Source organism: Hippocampus zosterae, chromosome 4 (genome assembly GCF_025434085.1).
Source record: "Hippocampus zosterae strain Florida chromosome 4, ASM2543408v3, whole genome shotgun sequence".
Classification (NCBI taxonomy): Eukaryota; Metazoa; Chordata; class Actinopteri; order Syngnathiformes; family Syngnathidae; genus Hippocampus; species Hippocampus zosterae.
This window is the reverse complement of record NC_067454.1, coordinates 15,591,638-15,611,730: the sequence shown is the minus strand read 5'-3', so window position 1 is coordinate 15,611,730 and position 20,093 is coordinate 15,591,638. Positions and strand designations below refer to the sequence as shown.

General features: G+C 40.4%; 1 protein-coding gene across 3 annotated transcripts in view; it reads right to left on the bottom strand.

Moving 5' to 3' along the window:
* The window catches only part of zfhx3b (zinc finger homeobox 3b), a 266,964-nt gene that overhangs the window by 219,083 nt on the left and 27,788 nt on the right, over positions 1-20,093 (bottom strand). For 2 of the 3 annotated variants that reach the window (XM_052063744.1, XM_052063747.1), the window contains exon 1: positions 19,384-19,642. The exons of the other annotated variant lie outside the window; for it this stretch is intronic. The gene's annotated coding sequence lies outside the window, so the exon portion shown is untranslated. Of the gene's footprint in view, positions 1-19,383; positions 19,643-20,093 lie in introns of those variants that run through there. 3 annotated transcript variants of the gene reach the window in all.

Genomic DNA, 20,093 nt, shown 5'->3' with positions numbered 1-20,093 from the left:
GCCCCCGCGCTGTGTGTGCATGTCCCGTTCATTAATAGGTCCATTCATATGCAACACTTAGTTTGATTGTAGACAAATGTCCCACTTGGGAGGAAGGGAGTGCCAGTGAATTGAAATTAGTGTGTGTGAGTTTGTTTATCTATGAGTGCTTATTTGCATTTGCTTTGCCTAGATTTCAGTTTGAGTTTGCAAAGAAAATACTTGAATATATTGCTTGTTGAGAGAGGTCAAGGACATTTTAAAGTAAGACCACTGAAATTAATTCCACTCTATACATGTGTGTTTTTGTACTTGCAAAACAAATTCCAATATTAGATCAAAGAATGAAATCAAAGAGAAAATGATTGACGCACAAGCTAACTTGGTATTTATTTTTTTTAACTTTTTAAAATATTTTGGCTAATGTGCATTTTTCTTTGACTGTCACCGTTTACCAGCAATTTACATTTTGAGTTGCAACAAAACCATTGGCAACTCATTAGAGTAGTTGCCGAGCCCCACGAGTTGAATGACAGTTCAGTTTGTGACGGCCCTTCGGGATATTCGTCTTCAGGATAAATCTAATATGCACTAGAACCTTTACGGGTGAACTTAATTTGACATCAGTGAAACTTTTAAATGCCACGTCCAACTTTTCGGTATTTCTGAACTTTTTGCACGACTTTTTGGTCTCCAACAGGGAGCGGAACAGGCTAAAAAGGCCACAGGTTTTTCATCCATGGATATTTCCAAGGCCATCCACTTAGATTTTTTTCTGTGACTCTTCAAGTTGCTCAATGTCTCTGTCGCAACCTGCTGATGACACTGAGCTCAGTGGCTACTTCCCGCTGAGAACATCCTGTATGAAACCTCTCTGTACTACTGATCAATTGTTGGGTGATGTCACGGTTTCATGTCAAAATGTGATCAACATGATGACGGGGACTTGAGGTTCACCATAAAATTGAACCCAGATTCCAAATACAACTAACTATGTAGTTAGTGAACATTATAAAGAGTATTTGAAATCCACAGTGTGATAGAGCGCAGTTCTACGTCACTGAAAATTGCACAATAATGAACCCATTGTTAAAATCGACACGTTACTGACAGCGCAACCGCAAGTAACCATGATTGTCTTTTTAGTTATGCCGAGCGAGTCACTGTCGTGCTAAGATTAAGGTCTGTCCGTGGGGGCTGTGTCGAGCCAGTGGCCCAGTGAGATGTGAGCGATGTGCCCCCGGGTGTCCCCCATCTGCTGCCACACCCATTAACATCAAGCCTTAATGCATTTCTCATACCTGCATGCTTTTCCACGATATGGACCTCGTTGATGATTTAAAGACAGCAACAAACCTGTCCCATTTTCAGAGCGATATTATTGATAGACTGTCACTTCAAATTGTAGGTAAGTGCTAATGGTTATTTTATGGCGCCCGTGTCAGCGCTGATGTATACATGTTTTTCGCCTCCGCCCCTTTCCACATATGACTGTTTTATTTGAATGTAGTGATTGCCTTGAGATCACTGTCCCAATTTTACTAGAGCAAACATGACTTCCCATACAATGGACCAACATTACCAGATGTAACCTTTTAAAAAACTAAATACATACCATGTGCCAAATAGACTATCAACTTGAATCATTCCATCATTCAGAACAGCAAATCTGCACCCACCATCCCGACCCAAAAGAGAGAGAAAATGCAACAAACTACAGTTAGTTCATGAAAGGAGTCGTCGGGTCTGTCTGGTTTGACTCCCAGGCTCCCCCTAGAGTTGGACTATCAATACTGTTTGTGTCTGAATGATTGGACCACAATTTCGACATAATGTCCAATAACTGACGTCACCTTTAAATGTAAACATGCAGTCAGTAGCCAAAGAGACAACACAAATTACTAACCAAGAAAGAGCTGTTTTGTGAGCTAGTGCATACTGACTGCGACTACAACTGACACATTTCTTAAGGCAAGGCAGTGCATTTCACATCATTTGGTTTGCATAATTATAAGTACACCATAAAAAAGCACTGATGAAGAACGGAAGCATTTACAGTAGTTTGCTGACTTCATTTCTAGTGCCAGTTTATTCCAGTTACAGAACGCTGGGTTCCACTAGTTGACCTCACAGCCCTACTGGGTTTATATTCCATTAGGATTTCCTCAATGAAATCAGGATCAACCCCATTCATGTAAAGCCTTTAGGACTGGAGTAATACGTTTTGACCTCTTTGTTCTAGTCAGAACCCGAGCTGCAACGTTCTGAATGAGCTGCAGCTGTTTGATGCTCTCCTGAAGGAGTCCCTTAAGAAAACCTTGACAATAATCTAGTCAACTGGAGATAAAGGCATGAAATGAGCTTCTCCTGGTCTGTTGGGAGCATTCAACCCTTCGATTTGGATATGTTTTTTTTTTTTTTTTTTTTTTTGCTTCTCAAAGGATTGATATGACTGCTGAAAATTAGATTTATAATCAGCAGCCCAACATTTCGGACGTGGACTTTGGCTTTGAAAGATGGTGACTCCAAGTGTTTACTAACTTTTTCTCTGTTGCTAAAAACAAATACCTCAGTTTGGTTTTGGGTTAGTTGAACAAAATCTTGTTTCAACTTGTCATTAATTTTTTTTAGACAGAAACACTAAGTCCAATTTCCAACACATTATCCAATAAATGGTAAAGGAACACAAAATGTTTTTTTGTTTGTTTGTTTGTTTGTTTCCACCCCGCAGATAAGGCAAGCAGTAGGCACACATTTGTACAGTGATTATTTAGAAAGAGACAGAGCCACTTACTTGCCTGGTATGCATATTAGAGCGATTCAGTCATTGTTACAGGCCTGAATGATAAGCAGTTGTCTTGATAATGCTCTCGTCTTGCAAACTTTCAAAATCACCAAAGTAGTAACTTTATTTTTACTTTCAACAAGTTATTAAACATTCACAATGCATTTGCAGGACGTCAGCATTTGCAAGCCATTGCCATTTCGAGTTTTCAGGTTAAATAACTGCTCGGTAGGGGCCAGTCCACTAAATCATTTTATTCTGCATGAATGCAGAATAAAATTACTTGTAAAATCCATATTTTATTTTGCAAAATGTCCTCCACATCGTTTATTCTTTATTAGGACCCCTAATTAGATTAGAAGCTAATCTACAAAGTTGTCGCAAGTCTTCCTGGGGTCTTCAAACGAATATTACAAAAGCACACAAATAACACTAAGACAATGTGAATACGAAAAAGAAACAATAATCTACAGATACTCAAGTAAAGTCAAGCAAACTACTATAAAAAATGGATGAAATTACAGGTACACAGATTAGTAATAAATACAATTAAATTGCATCCGTGTCTCAACATGTGAGTAGCATGAAGATCGTGTGGTTACATGAAATATATTTGCAACGCTATGTTTAAAAACTTGCTCCCGTTATTTTCAGGTAGTTTCAGCACAAAAAAACTGAAATTAAAAAAAACGACATCAGTTGCTCTCATTGGGTCGCAGTTCAGTCATGATGTCTACTATAAGAAAATGAGAGTTGAAAAAAAACTTTATTCAATTCAAATTTATCTTTCGAATTATAACAGCAAGCAAATGGCATCGATTTGGTGGATTGCCCTACACCGTGTTGCTTCTAGGCAATCAAACAGGAGTCTTGCTTAATATCCTCATCAAGTTGCTCTTGATCCACTCCAGTGTTTTCTCCCAGCAAACGTCGACCCCCACCCCCGCCCCCTCCACGGCACCCCACTCTTGTCATGGATTAGCTTCTATACTTGCCTGAACAAAGACGCCTAGGCTTGTGTTTACGTACTGGTCCATGCGTCGTGTGAAGAGGAGATACGTCGCTCACTTAAGTCCATGTCTTAGAGGACCCCAATTTGCGAGTCATTAATCAGAACACCTGCTCTGAGAGAACCCGGCGCTTTTCCGACTTTTGGCTCCGCCACTTGAGTCATCAGTGTCATTTGAATTACATGTAATGATTGTGCCCGAGACTAATTTGAGTATGCAAATGCTTTGCTGGGAAAAGGGTGATGTGTATTACCTGGAGATTAAACAGCAGTATGTAATTCGATTGTTGGTCCAGCAAGCACGTATAAACATAGGCCACATTTAAATAAAGTTGAATTTGGCTTACAGCATTGACAGGCTTTGTGGGGGGGACAAAGCATGCAAGAGAACAATACCGGTGGGGAAGGGGGTTGGGGGTGTAAAATACTGTGACAGGACAAGGAAGACAAGGCCCGGGGAAGAAAGGGTGCCTCAGAAAAGAGGTAGCAGAGGAAACAAATGAATAAATTCATGGGGCACAAAATGAAAGTGAAGATGGAGGGGAGCGGAGTGGAGAACACGGGTCGGAGTCATCAGTGGAAGATTATTTTATTGTTCGGACACAGGAGATGCACACAAAAGCACCGGAAAGATTCAATTAAGTATCATATGCAGTGACCTTATTTCCATGGTTACGGAAGAGTGGAAAATATTAATCAAGTCTGCACTCTCGACAGGGAGAAAGTGGGCGCAAGGAAAAGACGGAAGGAACAAGGAAACGATCGCTTGGTCGCGGGGAGAGAAAGCCACATGGCGCAATTATATAATAATAATTAAATGATGTGTGATGTGTGTGATGTGAAAAACAATTGTAAATAGCACTGCGATTTATCCATTTTGTATTTATATTGCACTTAATTGAACGGTGTTTGTTTGTTTTTTCTTCTTTCTACCCACATTCTTGCTGCTGGAGGCTGTAAATTTCCCCAGTGTGGGACAAATAAAGGATATCTTATCTTATCTTATCTTATTAGCATCCAGTGCTCACGATGAAAAGTGTGTGGAATTCTGAACAAGAAAAAAGTCTCATGTTGGAATTAAACTCAGTTAGCTCAACAAAAAAGATGTGCAGTGCTGAACTTCCTGATTCGCAAAAGAATTGTTTAAACTTCAGGTTGGATTTTTATATCGTGATGCCTTTGTGGAGAAGAAAAAAAAATGGAATTTCATCCTCACAAATGTTCGCAACACAACAATGTTTTTATCCATGAATGAGTTTCCTTCCTATTTAAGGATGCACTTACACTGAGTGGGGCGGGGGGGCTTCTAAAAAAACAGTGCTTGCATATTGTTAGAGACACAGACAGTAAAAATTATGACAATGGTTTCCAATCATATTATATTACAATGTTTCTCTCTGTCACATTTCCCTGCACGCAGCAGAGGGGGAAAGTTGAAGATAGTTGTGTTTGATGAAGCTGTAGAGTGTTTGCTCGCTGTCTGCAGGGACTGTCTTGAAAACAATCTATCTGAAACTCCCCCGCTGTGCAAAATGTTAAATAAACAAAAGGCGAGGATAAACAAAATCACTCCATTTCAATGTCACCGAGAAGAAAGCCGACATTTCAATGTTGCCAGAGTGAAAAGAAGGTGGCAGCCCTAACGTTTAAACTTTGGACACATGGTGAAATGTTTTTGAGTGTTTTTTTCCCCCTACAGAGAATGTTTATTTATAAATATACTGGCAACACAGATGTGGGTTTTTTTTCTACTTTGCAGTGCTTAAAAAAACAAGATGAAGAAAAATAGTAAATTGAAAGTTTTTCCCATCTGCTTTGGGAAATGAGCACTCTTGGACTTACTGTATATTGGTTCGAAATACAGTACAGAGTACGCGAAGAGCAGGTTTAAGGACAAAACACAAATTCAAAACTTTAGTCATGTTGCTGATGTAATTTCTTTACCGCAACGTCATCAAAATGACTTCCATGAGCATTAAACTGGATCAAAACAGCCACATGCCACATTACACCCACCTACACATTGTTAGATATTTTCCATGCTTAGTTTTGACTGAGACAGTTGGAGAAGTATTCAGTGAACAATATATTTCATATTACTGTTGTTATGATTATGGTTTTAGTAGGCGGGCGCACAGTGGTCGACTGATTAACATGTCGGCCACACAGTGCAGTGGTGCAGGGTTTGTTATTTGCTCAGACCTGCCTGTGTGGTGTTTGCATGGTCTCCCCGTGCCTGCGTGGGTTTTCTCCGGGTACTTCGGTTTCCTCCCACATTCCAAAAAAAAAAAACGCCCCAAAAACATGCGGGTTAATGGAACACTCTAAATTGTCCCACGGTGTGACTGTGACCGCGAGTGGTTGTTTGTCTATGAGTGCACTATGATTGGCTGGCAACCAGTTCTGGGTGTACCCAGTCTACTGTTCGAAAATAGCTGGGATAGACTCCAGCACGCCCGCGACCCCTGTGAGGATAAGCGGATTAGAAAATGAAGTGTAGTTGAATCGAGGCCACTGGACTCTTATTTTAAGTGTGGGGTCACCCTGTTTGTTTTTGGTGAGTGTGTCCCCTGCGGATGGTCACAATAGCGTTGTTCCTGTTGCCAGGCCTGGTTGGTGAAAGGCGCTTGTGCGTACTAACTGGTCGTTCAGCTGCCTGGTGGCAAGACAGCTCAATCGTGGCCACTCTTCAGGTGGTATGAGACAGTCTTTGGATGCCAGGACATTCTTGTAAGCAACGATAGGCAGAAGTAGCTAGTAATGTGTTACGTGAACTCTGCTATTAACCAGGCTTATTGTACCATTTTGATAAATTGTTCATTCCCATGAATCATGGCAGAAATAACGGATCAAAGAAATAACAGCATACAACCTCCTCCCGTGTTAAGAGAGAACTTTGCGTTTGAGATGACTACAGGCCTGCCTCTCCCCAATTTGGACATTTTGTCCTCAAAATTTTGCAGATTGGTTAGGACAAATGTTATGGTTGTACAACTTAAAGGTACGGCACAGTGCCAAGTTTAAGTTGCCAAATGTGGTGTGTGGCCCAACATGTGACAAAATTGTAACTGACCAGACCAACCCTGACTTACAACCAATTGTCTGAACAATGACAAATGTGCTTAAATGAGCGCACTAAGCGTTCTTGACTTCGGTTTGTCACAGGTGCATCGAAGGTAATGGTTTCTATCAAAGTATGTCAACCGATCTCGATGGTGGGCACGACAGGACCAGTGGGACAGGCGTCCACAAAGGCGTAAACAGAGAGGGCCCAAGCTGAGTGGCTCTTCAAGTACCTGATGTGACCATGACCACTTCCAGAAACAATTTAATTCCAGCGCTTCAGCCATCTCCAGCTGATCTACTCCTCCAAGGTCATTAAGTGCGTCACTGAAGGTCACGTGATTAATGACTGACAGACCCTCCGGTGCAATAACGTGTATGAATGTGGCCCATTAATTAGACAGTGGGTGCCAGAGAGAATGAATGGCCAGGGACAGCTTGGCCCCCTCATGACCTCATCTGTCCCACACACCATTTTTCATTTTCATCTGTACAAACACACACAGACACATGCTTCTATTTGTCCCCAAATCTGAAAATAAATAAAAATGTGAAGACTCATGAACCAAGCACACCTGCGAAGGTCATGCTGACAAAAGACAGTATATGAGCAACGGACAAACCTGTGTTCTTAAAATAAAAAAACATTTTTAAAAATCCTGGGAAAAATGTATAGTCATAAGACAGACATTAAGAACACTTGCAAAAATGAATGCACTACGATTACTTGAAAAGCAATTTGACAGATTTTAGGAAGGCATTTATTTTCCTTAAAACGTATTAATGAATTTCGACATTATTAAATATGTTTGAACACCTCTTTTTGCTAATAACTAATTACAATCTTAAAAAATATACAGTACATATACTGTATATAACAAAGGGATTTGTGTACCAGTCGATTTCTTGCAATTTTAATGTGTTTCGTACAACATTGAATCTGTTAAATTATGATCTAATATTGCCTAGTAATACACAATTGTGTGAAATTAGTTTGGAATCATTTACAATGTTTCATTAAGGATTCAATTGAATACAACAGTGCTTCAAGTGGCATTTCCGAATATCTACCATTTAACTAGCATTTTAGCAACACTAATTTGTCACTAACAGCACTCTTTATTTTTTTTCTACATATTAAAACATTGATCAAACATAAAGGTCAAGTACCAGTATAACAATCAGTATAAATGGAGCCATCATTTGAGATGACGATCAACAAATACAGAGGAAAGGAAACCAAAGGAGGAAATAAAGAAAAACAAAAAGACAATCCAAATACTACATAAAGCATAATACAAAGGAATAGGCAATGTTGCCTCATGCTCGGTGCATGAGGGTTTATATAAATACAATTACATCAACACATTGTTTTTAAAGCCTTTTGTTCGTCTGAATAAAAGCTGAATTTACGATGAAAGGCATTAAAGCATGGGCAGGAAATTTACAACAATTAATTAACGTGATATGTCGACATATTGTGGTGAATCAGAATGAACACTCAGGGGCACTATGTAATTATGTACATGACTTAACAAGAAGAAAGAATGAATAAGGTATCCGGAATCCGGTAGCACTGTTTGCCGAGCTGTAAATGAAGTTTAAAAAAAAAAAAAAAAAGATTGCTGAGAATACTTCAGCGAATGTCCGATACAAGACCAGACAGGAAGCCCCGCCCATTTCGAAAGCCTTTGCGTGATCGAAGGCTATCACGACAGGTGGTCGGTGGCGTATCGAAGCTAGCAGCTAATGCTAATGCGAACAGTCGTGAATCACTTTCTATCAAGTCAATGTTCAACAAGCTATTATCTTGTTACAAAAGCACGAGCACTGCAACCCTCGGAGGCATCGCCTGTGCATTGAAAACAAAGTCATAACTTGCTCATTGCTCAACCAATTTTCATGAAGCTTACTTTTTTTTGTCCATGCCAAAGCATGTGCCATCAACAGAGAATATGCATGGTTGATATTTGGAACCAGGACACTTTTCCCGTAGTAGCTTTAATGTCGCCGTAGGCATAGGTGATGACTACGTTTTGTTCATATCTATGGTAATGACAGTCAAGCCACTGAGTTCCCAAAATGCATTGCATGGCACAATGCATTTAATATTTGAAGTATTAGAGACATTAATCCTTGTCATGTGTTTGTTACGAGGAGTGTGCTGAATGTGCATCTTGCTTAACTATCACATTTACACGATGTTTGATTTATGTTAGACAATGTTTTTGTTTTTAATCGGACGACTTATTTGGCAGGCAGAGCAATCGGTCGGCCCTGAATATTTTCAAATGTAATGTCTGTATAAAAGAGTACAGGGTCTCAAGTGGTCAAAGGAAAAAAAAATGACACGTCATATTTTAATTTGCCTTTTACATGCACTGTAAATAAATTACACAAGTAATGGTAAATGTGGCAGCCCGGTAGTCCAGTGGTTAGCACGTCGGCTTCACAGTGCAGAGGTACCGGGTTCGATTCCAGCTCCGGCCTCCCTGTGTGGAGTTTGCATGTTCTCCCCGGGCCTGCGTGGGTTTTCTCCGGGTGCTCCGGTTTCCTCCCACATTCCAAAAACATGCGTAGCAGGCTGATTGAACACTCTAAATTGTCCCTCGGTGTGGGTGGGCGGATCGGAAAATGAATGAGTGTGAGTGCGAATGGTTGTTCGTTTCTGTGTGCCCTGCGATTGGCTGGCAACCGATTCAGGGTGTCCCCCGCCTACTGCCCGAAGACGGCTGGGATAGGCTCCAGCACCCCCGCGACCCTAGTGAGGATCAAGCGGCTCGGAAGATGAATGAATGAATGAAAGGTAAATGTGAAAAGGGGTATGCTGTAGTGCTTAAAGTCGGGGTGGGGTTATGATAAATACATTGTGAGAGAAAGAAAGAAAGAAAGAAAAAGATATCTTATATAACGGGTCCGCGTGAGGTTGTCATCGGCAGGTGCACACAAGAAGTCTGCAACACCTCATATGTCATATGTCATAAAGACTTCTGCTCCTAGTTTTTTTTTTTTTTGGTTGTTTTGTTTTTTAATCACAGACAGGTGTGGTGGTTTCTTACATGTTAAATGAAAGGCACAAGAAGACACAGTCACAAAACGTATCATGTACCACCGGCAAGTCATAATGACCGCACAAATGAATGCACATACAAATCGGACAAAAAAATGATTTTCTCTGAAAATTGCAAAATCTCCCTTCACATTTGCGTATGAAATATCGCACAGGACTGTTCAAGCGCGTCTCCGCATGACCCACGGTTCCCCTCCCCGAATCAGAGCAACTGTTTATGTGATCCACTATTGGCACGGCCCTCGGGTTGATCTGGTTATCAAAGATCACATTGTTGGCTTTGTGCAGCGCTATAAGCCCTCTGCATTACTGAGGACAATCTCCAGGAGGAAATGAAACATTCTGCTGCCACGGACCGACTTTACTAGAAAACACAAAGGATGTAACGTTGACAGATGAGGGCATTTAAATGACCGAGTGTTGACGCAGTGTTGAACGATGCATTCGTGCGGCAGACTAATCAACGTAATGCAACGCCAACAAGAGTAGTCATGCTGATGCGAAACCTTGTTCTGTTTTTATTTTCACAAATGTACAGCTTGCTAAGTATATTGGGCAATAATATCAGAATACTGTGCATCTTATGTATGCATTTCAATTTTCTCACCAAGTCATAGCATTACGGACACACCCCAGTGGGGTCATTAATAAAATATATATATATATATATATATATATGCATTCACAATATGTAATAACAACCGGTAGGGAGACAAAGACTTCAGACGAGGTCGTGCGCAATATCAGGTAACACATTGGCTATCTATGTACACAATCTGATCAGTTCACACTCTGCACCTGGGTCACATCTCTACAACGCCCCAAACACACCGTCAGCAGCGAGTAAACGGAGCAAAACCACATTTTCAATTCTCCCAGGAACACAACAAGCAGTGACAGAGTGAGCCCAATCCAACAAAACAAAAAAAGGGAAGCATTGAGAAATGTGCACGTTTGAGAAATAAAACTAAAATGAATTCTAGGTCACAGAGATTTATTTGTGTGTTATGAATATGGAGGAGAAATTATTTACGAGGCACGGCGACAATCACAATGAAATTGAAAGGTGCGCCTGATGCTATTTACCACTGCGGGTTTTTTTTGTCTTTTTGAAAGAACGAACAATCCAAATGACGATATTAAAAATATTCTTTCATACATCAGACACAAAGTGGACCCGTTGACCCTTCTGAATAAAGCCTCCCTCAAGAGATTTGACACACATCTTTCAGCACACATCTGAAGAAAGACATGGATGTTGTTTGCCCTCTGATATATTTTTAATATTCAGATCATATCAAACGTGTCCTCTTTCAATTATTGATCCATCTATCCACTCGCAACATAACACATGCTGAGCCCTGGCACGTGATTTCCACGGCCCAGCCAGTCGATCTTCTTATTCGACATGATAAGCAGAGGTGGAGCCGCATCCCGCGTGCGAAGCGCTTGGCCGGGGGAACTACGGACGCACGCTCCATCAAACACCATCAACCGGATTCACCGTCAGCCCGTCACACACGTGACAGAGGCTACCTTTGCTGTGTCTAAGTCACCATCTACATGCGCTGACAGCAACGCTTGAAGACGAGACTATGACTAATATTTCTGACCTCCTTTTCATCAATATTCTACTTAAAACACTTACTATTATGTTAAAAAATACAGTTTTGATTCAGAGATGGAATGGTTCTAATAAGTGTGTGGCTCAGTTTTCAGTGATGCAGTGCAGAACTAGGCCAGTACATAATACAATTTTTGCCCATTCCACCTAGTTTATATATATATATATATATATATATATATATATATATATATATATATATATATATATATATATATATATATATATATATATATATATATATATATATATGCACACATGCATACACACACAACAAACTGTAATGGGTATGGCATATAACAGGAAATTAAGCATCATTCACTGGTGCAAATCTATTGTTTTAGCAAAAAACAACAACATACACAGCAGTGGGGATGCACAATTATGGCCAAATTAATAATTGCGTTTATTTGAATCAGTATTGTAATCACAATTACTCATCATGTTACTTTTCAAGAACAGTATGTAAAATGGATGTATTATACATTTAGTTTAGTTTTGTTTTTAATTACCTAATACATACCAAGGCCTAACGTGTGAATATGCTATTATCTTAGCTGTTAGCATAACATAACCTGCCCTGAATCCGAAACAAGTCTAGACAACATCTCTTAATCTCGTTCCAAGCACTAGTGCTTCTCCATGATGCTCCTCAGCTCCAATTTTTGCTGTGCTTTCTTCTCTTGCCATAACCCAGCAGGGTGTGCTCGCTTGTTATTTAGGAAGCTTGCTGAAACCTTAACCATGCGTTGTTTTTTTTTACCCTGGTGGTTGGCTGACCGCTGGTAGAAAAAAGTGCTCGGATAGATATGCAGCAGAGGCAAGATTTCACATGTAAACATTTCTGACAATCGGGTGAATTAAATGGTGGCAGCAAAAATGATGTTCACAATTAAAATTTGCGAAACAGGACAGCAATGTTTCCTAAAGTGTGAGTGTAAAGTATAAGAAGAATCACTGAATGGAATTCACCATCTGGTACAGGGAAATTCTGAAGTACAGTTCACTTTATTGACCATTCAAAAATATGTTTTTATTTTGTTCCTGCATTGAGTAACACTTCTGCCGTTTTCTATTTTTTAGATATTAATATGTGTCAGAATGTGAATGTAATTTGCTTGCATTATTATTTTATGCTGCGCCACCTACAGTATATGCAATGATTTTTTGGGGGTTGTTGAATTGCAGCTATATTGAATAGATATACACTGTAGATAACAACTGAATAGATAACAGCTTTCCATCCATCCATCCATCTTCTAATGTGCTAATCCTCATGAGGGTCGCGGGTATGCTGGAGCCTATCCCAGCTGTCTTTGGGCAGTAGGCGGGGGACACTCTAAACTGGTTGCGAACCAATCGCAGGATACAACAGCTATCGTATTTGTATTCAAGTTAATAAAATAGAGAATTTAGATCTTTTTTATTTATTTATTTCGGGGTAGGGGTGGGGGGGCAGGACTCAGTATCGGCAAATAGTCACAATAAAGTGACTGAGTTGTGTGAAAAATAAATATTTGTTAAAATTCAACTTGAATGCACAATAAATGTTAATTATAATACAGTAACTACATAGTCGTTGAAGTACAAGTGTATTTCTGCACAATGTCATCGTTCAAATTGTACATAATGCAACGGTGGCTGACACTAATATTAAACATTCTTTATGAAAAAAAATCGCTCTGGAATGAACACGCGATTTGAGATAATACATAAACAAAACGATATTGCGTGTTTGAATGTTTCCAGATGCTTATCTGAAAAAGGCTAAACAGCAGTTGTAGATGTATATATTTATCGCATCAGATTATCTGACAAGAGTCAATTTTCTAAAGGAATAACAAGCAACATAATGATGTTTAATGGAGCGAGTGTTTTTCATGCCGTCTTTTGACCAACAGCATCTCCTGCGGCGGCTCATTTTTGTGCACGGTGCTCGGACCCTCCCTGTCCGGCTTCAGGGGGCACGCTGTAGCAAAAGGCAGACGGAGGGAAGGAGCAAAGTAGAGGAAGGACACCATGCTGGGTGAAGGGAAACCTTCCATGCGCGAGAGCCCAAGTGGCTAGAGGACATTTCACGCTAATGGCGGCCGGGCCAATTGAAATGACTGCAACGCTGCATGATTTGAAGGTCAGGAGACAGCAGATTATATTCCAGTGATGGCGGAATGGGGATTGGTGGAGTAAAATGGTGCCTCCCCCCCTTCACCCCACCCCTTCTTGCACGCTCCTGAATTATTGCAGAAGAGCCAAGATTGAATCAACATAGCACCAAACGCCACCACCATTACTCTTACAGATAGCATGCAATGAAACATGGGGCAGGACCAGTACATCAAAATGAGAAATTCTATTCAGGGAAATGTGAAAATTGCATTTTTCATACCATAAAACAAATGCAGTGATATATATTTTTTTACACAACAATTAATATTTACTCTTGACTGTAGTTCATTCTTTTGCGTGCACGTTATTAAAGATATTAGGCATTAAAAAAATTCATGCAATTTTTTTTGCTGACCGATTGGGATTGCTCAATTCGCATTTCTGATGACTTTTTACATTCCACACCGCACTAATAAAAATATATATATATATATATATATGTGTATATAGATTTCTTCTCATAGACACAGGCGACAACCCGGATAAAGAAGCAGGCCTGAAAAAGCACAATCATTTGTCGGGATTGCAGCTGGGGGTGCAAAAGTTAGTCACACATAACAAAAGCGTGGCGTGATTATGCACATGACTGCGGTAATAAGCTGTAATAAGATGAGGAATGACCATACGTATTTAGTCCAGACATTGTTCAAGAGGGCCTAATGTGATTATGTCGCATTTCCATGTTGCAGATTTCAGGAAGCCACAGGCCAGCACGGACACCGATTTGAAAACAACAACAACAACGAGGCAGCAATGAGGATGTCAAGAGGCGTTTTCTGAAATAGCCGACATGACTGTAATTAAAGCAATTCTACGGATGCACTAAAGTCAGTTTGCATGCTTGACAAACTTGTTCAGGATGAGCATGGGTTGAATGTACCCTGCATTTATTTACACGCTGTGCAAGTTGGGACTTCTGATCTCAACATGAACCTAGCGAGTGTCACCACTAACTAATGAAGCCGCTTCACTCACACAAGAGCAATTAACATTTGATGAGCAGATGAACTTCTTTCAAACAAAATGCTTGCATGATAGCGATTAAGAGATGAGACTTAAATGGTAACAACGGGAAAAATATCACCTTGCACTTTCATGTGCTTTCAAACTCCCGCTCCCTGAAAAGTCCTTGACTAAAGTACTTTGACTCCTCTATAGGTAAATGACCAATGAATCTATTCATCCTCAACTATTTTCAGGAGGTACGATTTCTGATTAGCTCGGACCAAAATGCTTGATTTCACATAGTTGACGTAATGTTCTTCTTATATACCATAACCTCACAACGTAGTGCGCTCCAGGTTGCTCCAAGACACAATCAATTGTGAAATCCCCCAATCCGAAGATTCTGCAGAAAAGAAATTAGGCGTTATGGCCAGGGAAAATTTCATGACTCTTGATTGCTGCGTTAGTAAATTGTTTTTTTTTTTTTTTTTTTAAATACAAAATCACACTAATGATTTCCACGATGTCAGAACAGATGAGTGTTGTCTCCAGGAAAGTGTCGACACTGATGACTCCCCCTTATTCTTGCTGCAGTTGTCAGGCGGTAACAAGCAGCAAAGTCAATGCAGCGCATGTTTGAATGGCCGAGCATGTTAAACCCTTAAAGCAGCCATTAATTCAGGATTTTTAAAGAACACGTAACTTTGGCACATTATCATGGCCAAGCCCAGACCTTCGTCTGAGTTAAATCGCTATGACCAGCAGCACTCAAAACAGACCTTAAAATTGAGCGGGACACTTAACTCCTTCACTCCCAAAGACGTTTTTACACGTCTTTTCACACTTGGTCTAGAATTGGCTGGGACTGAATGAGTTAAGAAGGGATGTCACCGGTATATTGTCAAGCTCCAAAACTGCACTGAAGTGGCTGACCGTTGTCTCCTTCGATCCATGAATCGAAAACTTTGTACACCAACTACCACCTCAAAAAAAAAAAAAAACATTGTGGAAGATCTCATTTTTTATGATATTTGAGGCCAAGGTTAAATTTTGAAAAAAATATGCTGAAAATTATTGGAAGTCTATTCAACATTATGCACACTTTCAACACAAGGAAAAAAAGTTTTAAACTTTATGATTTAATTAAAATGTATTGTACATCAGAGTTGTATACAAATGTGTGCCTAAATAAATGTTTGAAAACAGTTTCAAAAGACAATGCTTAAAATGCAGTTTGACTGCCGTAACATGTTACACATTTTTCATTCAATAATTCTCTCATAACTCAGAAATCTATTGATTAATTCCAAATAATTTGGACAAGTTTGACTGACGTTTTTTTTTCCAATAATTCAAATATCTGTAAATGCCCTTTCAAAAATGCCGTCCAAATCAGGATATACACCTACTATGTTGATCCAAGCCTGGGAAACTGCTGATTTGCTTAACTAGTGACAAAAATGCACTAAAAAGAGTGGCCGATTCCAAAATCCGTCATGCATTAAATCTCAGTCCTGCGATTACTGATGGCTGAAGCAAGTGCACTGCAAATACATTGGCTCTCGCGGCACCCGAGTGACTTGGCCAGTCTCCTCTTCAGACTGGCCTCAGCCTCCCGACGTGCGCAGGCCGCAGCAGACGGATGCATCTCGGGCGCCCTTGACTCCAGCTGCACACACAGGCCAGACAGGCGCACATCGAACAAAGCAACGCAGACAGACTAACGCGCTAAGAGCTGACAGCTCCGGCTCCGAAGCATGCATCTGCATGACAGCCATCAGCCAGATCTGGCAGAATTCATGAGGAAATGCTCACGTGACTGGACACGAGCCGAGGGAGCGATTGTGAGCTCGGGTCAAGGTTTAGAACTAGAGCGGGGGGGCTTTGCTAGTAGCTGCACGGAGGATATTAGTCGCAGCGGACAGACTGATAAATCTGCTTGCATAGCGACTAGGACGTGACTTATCATAGAACATATGAAAAAATACCACAGAAGCTGTGGAGAAAAAAGGAGGAAATGAAATGAAGAAGGGGAGCAAGCCTGCTTTTCTGTGTTCTTCCCCCCCCCCCCCTCTCAGTCCAACACTCAACACAGTTAGTGTTCAGTTTTCACGCGGGCTGATGCATTCACTTGTGATGCACAATGCACAGAAAAGCCACGTGGATAACACTAGGATTGAACAATTAATTCAAACTGACATTATGTAGAGCAGGATTTTGACATCATTTTGGGGGGAAAAAATATATACAGTATATATATATATATATATATATATATATATATATATATATATATATATATATATTATAATTATTATTATTTATTTTGGGGGGGTTGGTCGGTAAGCTTTATTTTTCCTACATATTTCATTCATTTATTTATATAGTGTCTAGATTAATTGATCGCTTCAATAGAGCTGTCCACATGTTTACACATCGGTTTGAATTTTTTTTTTTTTTTTTTAAAGACAAGAGGAAACCAATCATGCTACAGATCACTGTTTCAAGAACCATTTGAGGTAATAAAGCTACAAGAGTATTATCCTGATTTATGATTGACTGATTTGTGCTCATGCCACACTTGTTTGGTAGCATTTTGTGATGTTGTCATAGTGAACGCTTAAAAGACTGCAAGACAAAACTGTTTCCCAAGTTAGTTACAAATTGAAGTGCATAAATAAACTGTGTTTTACACTGATTAATGCTTCATCTGCAATGATTTGAATGTACGCCGAAACTAAAAGACCACATTATCCATGTATAATGAAACTGATATTGTTTATTTGTTGTGCTCGTTTGAAAAAATAATCACCTATTAAATCGCAATATTCCAGGAAAGAAAATCGCAATGGCATCATTTCTCTAAATCATTCATCCCTAGCTCAAACATGTGAAAAGCAGACTAGCACGATAACGTGCTCTGTCGTGGGAGGGATGCGCGACTCCGGATCATCACTGAGGTACATCAATCAAAGACAACACTTAAAGAAGTGCCACTTACTTTGCTGTGAGTTAAAATACGACAGGGGCAATGAAGTCAAAATTTACTTTCCCAAGAGGGTCAAATATATTGTTAGACACCTGCCATGGAAGCTCAGAAAATTCACAAATAATATTTGTTAACTTTAATTACCCGTTTATTAATATTGTTTGAGAATCACTAAATAGTGGTGGAGGCTTTGTGTGTGTGTGTGTGTGTGTGTGTGTGTGTGTGTGCATGCGTGCGCGTGTGTGTGAGACAGTGAATGTGAGGAAGTGAGTGAGTTAGCCAGGGAGTCCAAATGGATTTCAGCCCGGGAATAAATCACTGTCGCCACAGAAACCCGTTGACAGTTGTGATGGATGGCTGAAATTTTTGTGTTGATGTCTTTAGTATTGCTGACAATTTGGTCATAGTGGCTTTTTCACTTTTTGCGTGATGCATTTAAATGCCGGCACGTAAAGCGAGAGCGTATTTCTCCCACCCCCGTGAGCACAAATCTGCTATTTTGCCCTTTTTTCCACTTTACAGCATCAAATAAAAAGGGAATGCTGTACACTAAAGCAATGCGTGAAGTCATTTTGTGTCATGCATATTTGTGGCTAATACCGGAGCCACCTGAAATAAAAACAAAATGAAACTCACTCGGAAGATAAGAATGGACGCCATCTTGAGAGTGTGTGTGTGTGTGTGTGTGTGTGTGTTTGTCTCTACGACAGTCACGTGGACACACTGACCCTTCTCATTGGGTAACATCACCGCGTGACACACTGACTGTTTACTGCGTTTGCCAAATACACACTCTGTGAATGGTGGGCACTTCTTAGGAGGAAATAGATATTTTTCTTTTATACTTTTTTAAAAAAATCTGATATAACTAAGTTTGGAAGTGCTGCTTACTAAATCTATTTTGATGTACTGTAAACTAATTTTTATCATGTCCAAAATGTCAACAATTTAAATGCAGTTGCGGTTTGTCTGTAGGATATTTATAATCTACCATACGCAGACTTTTTGTACTTTTGCATTAAATTATGCAAATACATAGCAATACTCACCATTATTGCATATATTCCAAATATTAAACATTATATATATAAGTTATGCAAATATCACTCTTTAAAACCTACCATGTCAGTTTGACTTTTCTGTACAAGATCTGAAGGTCCAAAGCCTAACACCATAATTTCTGTCATTTTGATCTGAACTGTCAAAATATCAATTAAAAAGAGCAACATGCTTGCTAAAAGGCACATTCTTAGCGATCCAAGTCTTGGTAAAAGGTTGAATTGAATGTTTTCCCAAAATGTTCATAAATGCCAGACAGTTATGCTCAAATGCTACCGCAAGTGTACTTTAAAAACAATGTCCACACAAATTTGCACCACGTGCATACTATAAGAAGAAGTATGCATCCTTGCTCACACAGACTCACACACACACAAAACTTCAGAGTTGGGCCACTCCACGTTAACCCCCACACCCCAAACACACGCACACACACACACACACACACACACACACACACACACACACACACACACACACAGACACACACACACACACTATCACACACACTTCTCCCCCACCCTCCCTAGGAGCACGTAGGTCCAGTGTTACCATGTGCTCCCAGCTGGCAGCCTCAAATCAGAGCACGTTTGCCACAAACTTTAACAATCAATACTTCCAAAGCCTCAGTCACAGCTCCCAAGTAGAATGACTTCACCACCACACAGCACATATTACAAAAGGTTTTACTGACCTGACTGTCTTTTTCCCCCTCTCTGTGGTTACAGTCCCCTCTCTGCTGGTCCTCTACACCTCTTGCCTCAGTAAGTCATGCAGGAGCCGCCTCGTGCTCCTGTTCAAGCCCCACGCATCTGTATGAGTCTGATTTCACAGTCCTGAAGGGGGCGGGTGTGTGTGTGTATGTGTGTGGGTGGGGGGGCCTTGAACGTGCTGCTTATTTAGAAGCCGGCGCGCAATACCTGGGCTTGTAGGCAGCTGTTTAAAGCACAAGGCAACATTCAGAGTGCATAATACCCCCTCTTCCTTACACTCACTCACACACACACACAGACACACACACACACACACACACACACAAACTCTTTCTCTCTCTCTCTTCCACTCGCTCCAACACGTGCACACACTCACAAACTGGCTAGCTGGCTGGCGCACAACACTGCATGCGTGCACACACACACACTCACACAAGTGAAATAGACAGACACAAGAGGCAGTCAGTCAGAGGTCTCTCTACCTGAGCTGGGACAGCGGGCATCGGGAGAAAACTGAGAAACACTGGCCACTCCGTCCCGTCTTCTTGTCCTTCTCTAAAGAGTTTAGAAGACAATTCCAACACGGGATTGCTCCCAATCTATCAGGGTGATCCACATGGATGTGTTGAAATATGTTTGCCACTCTCTCCCTCATCATCTTCTTCAACTCCCTCGCTCTTCTCTTTTCTCA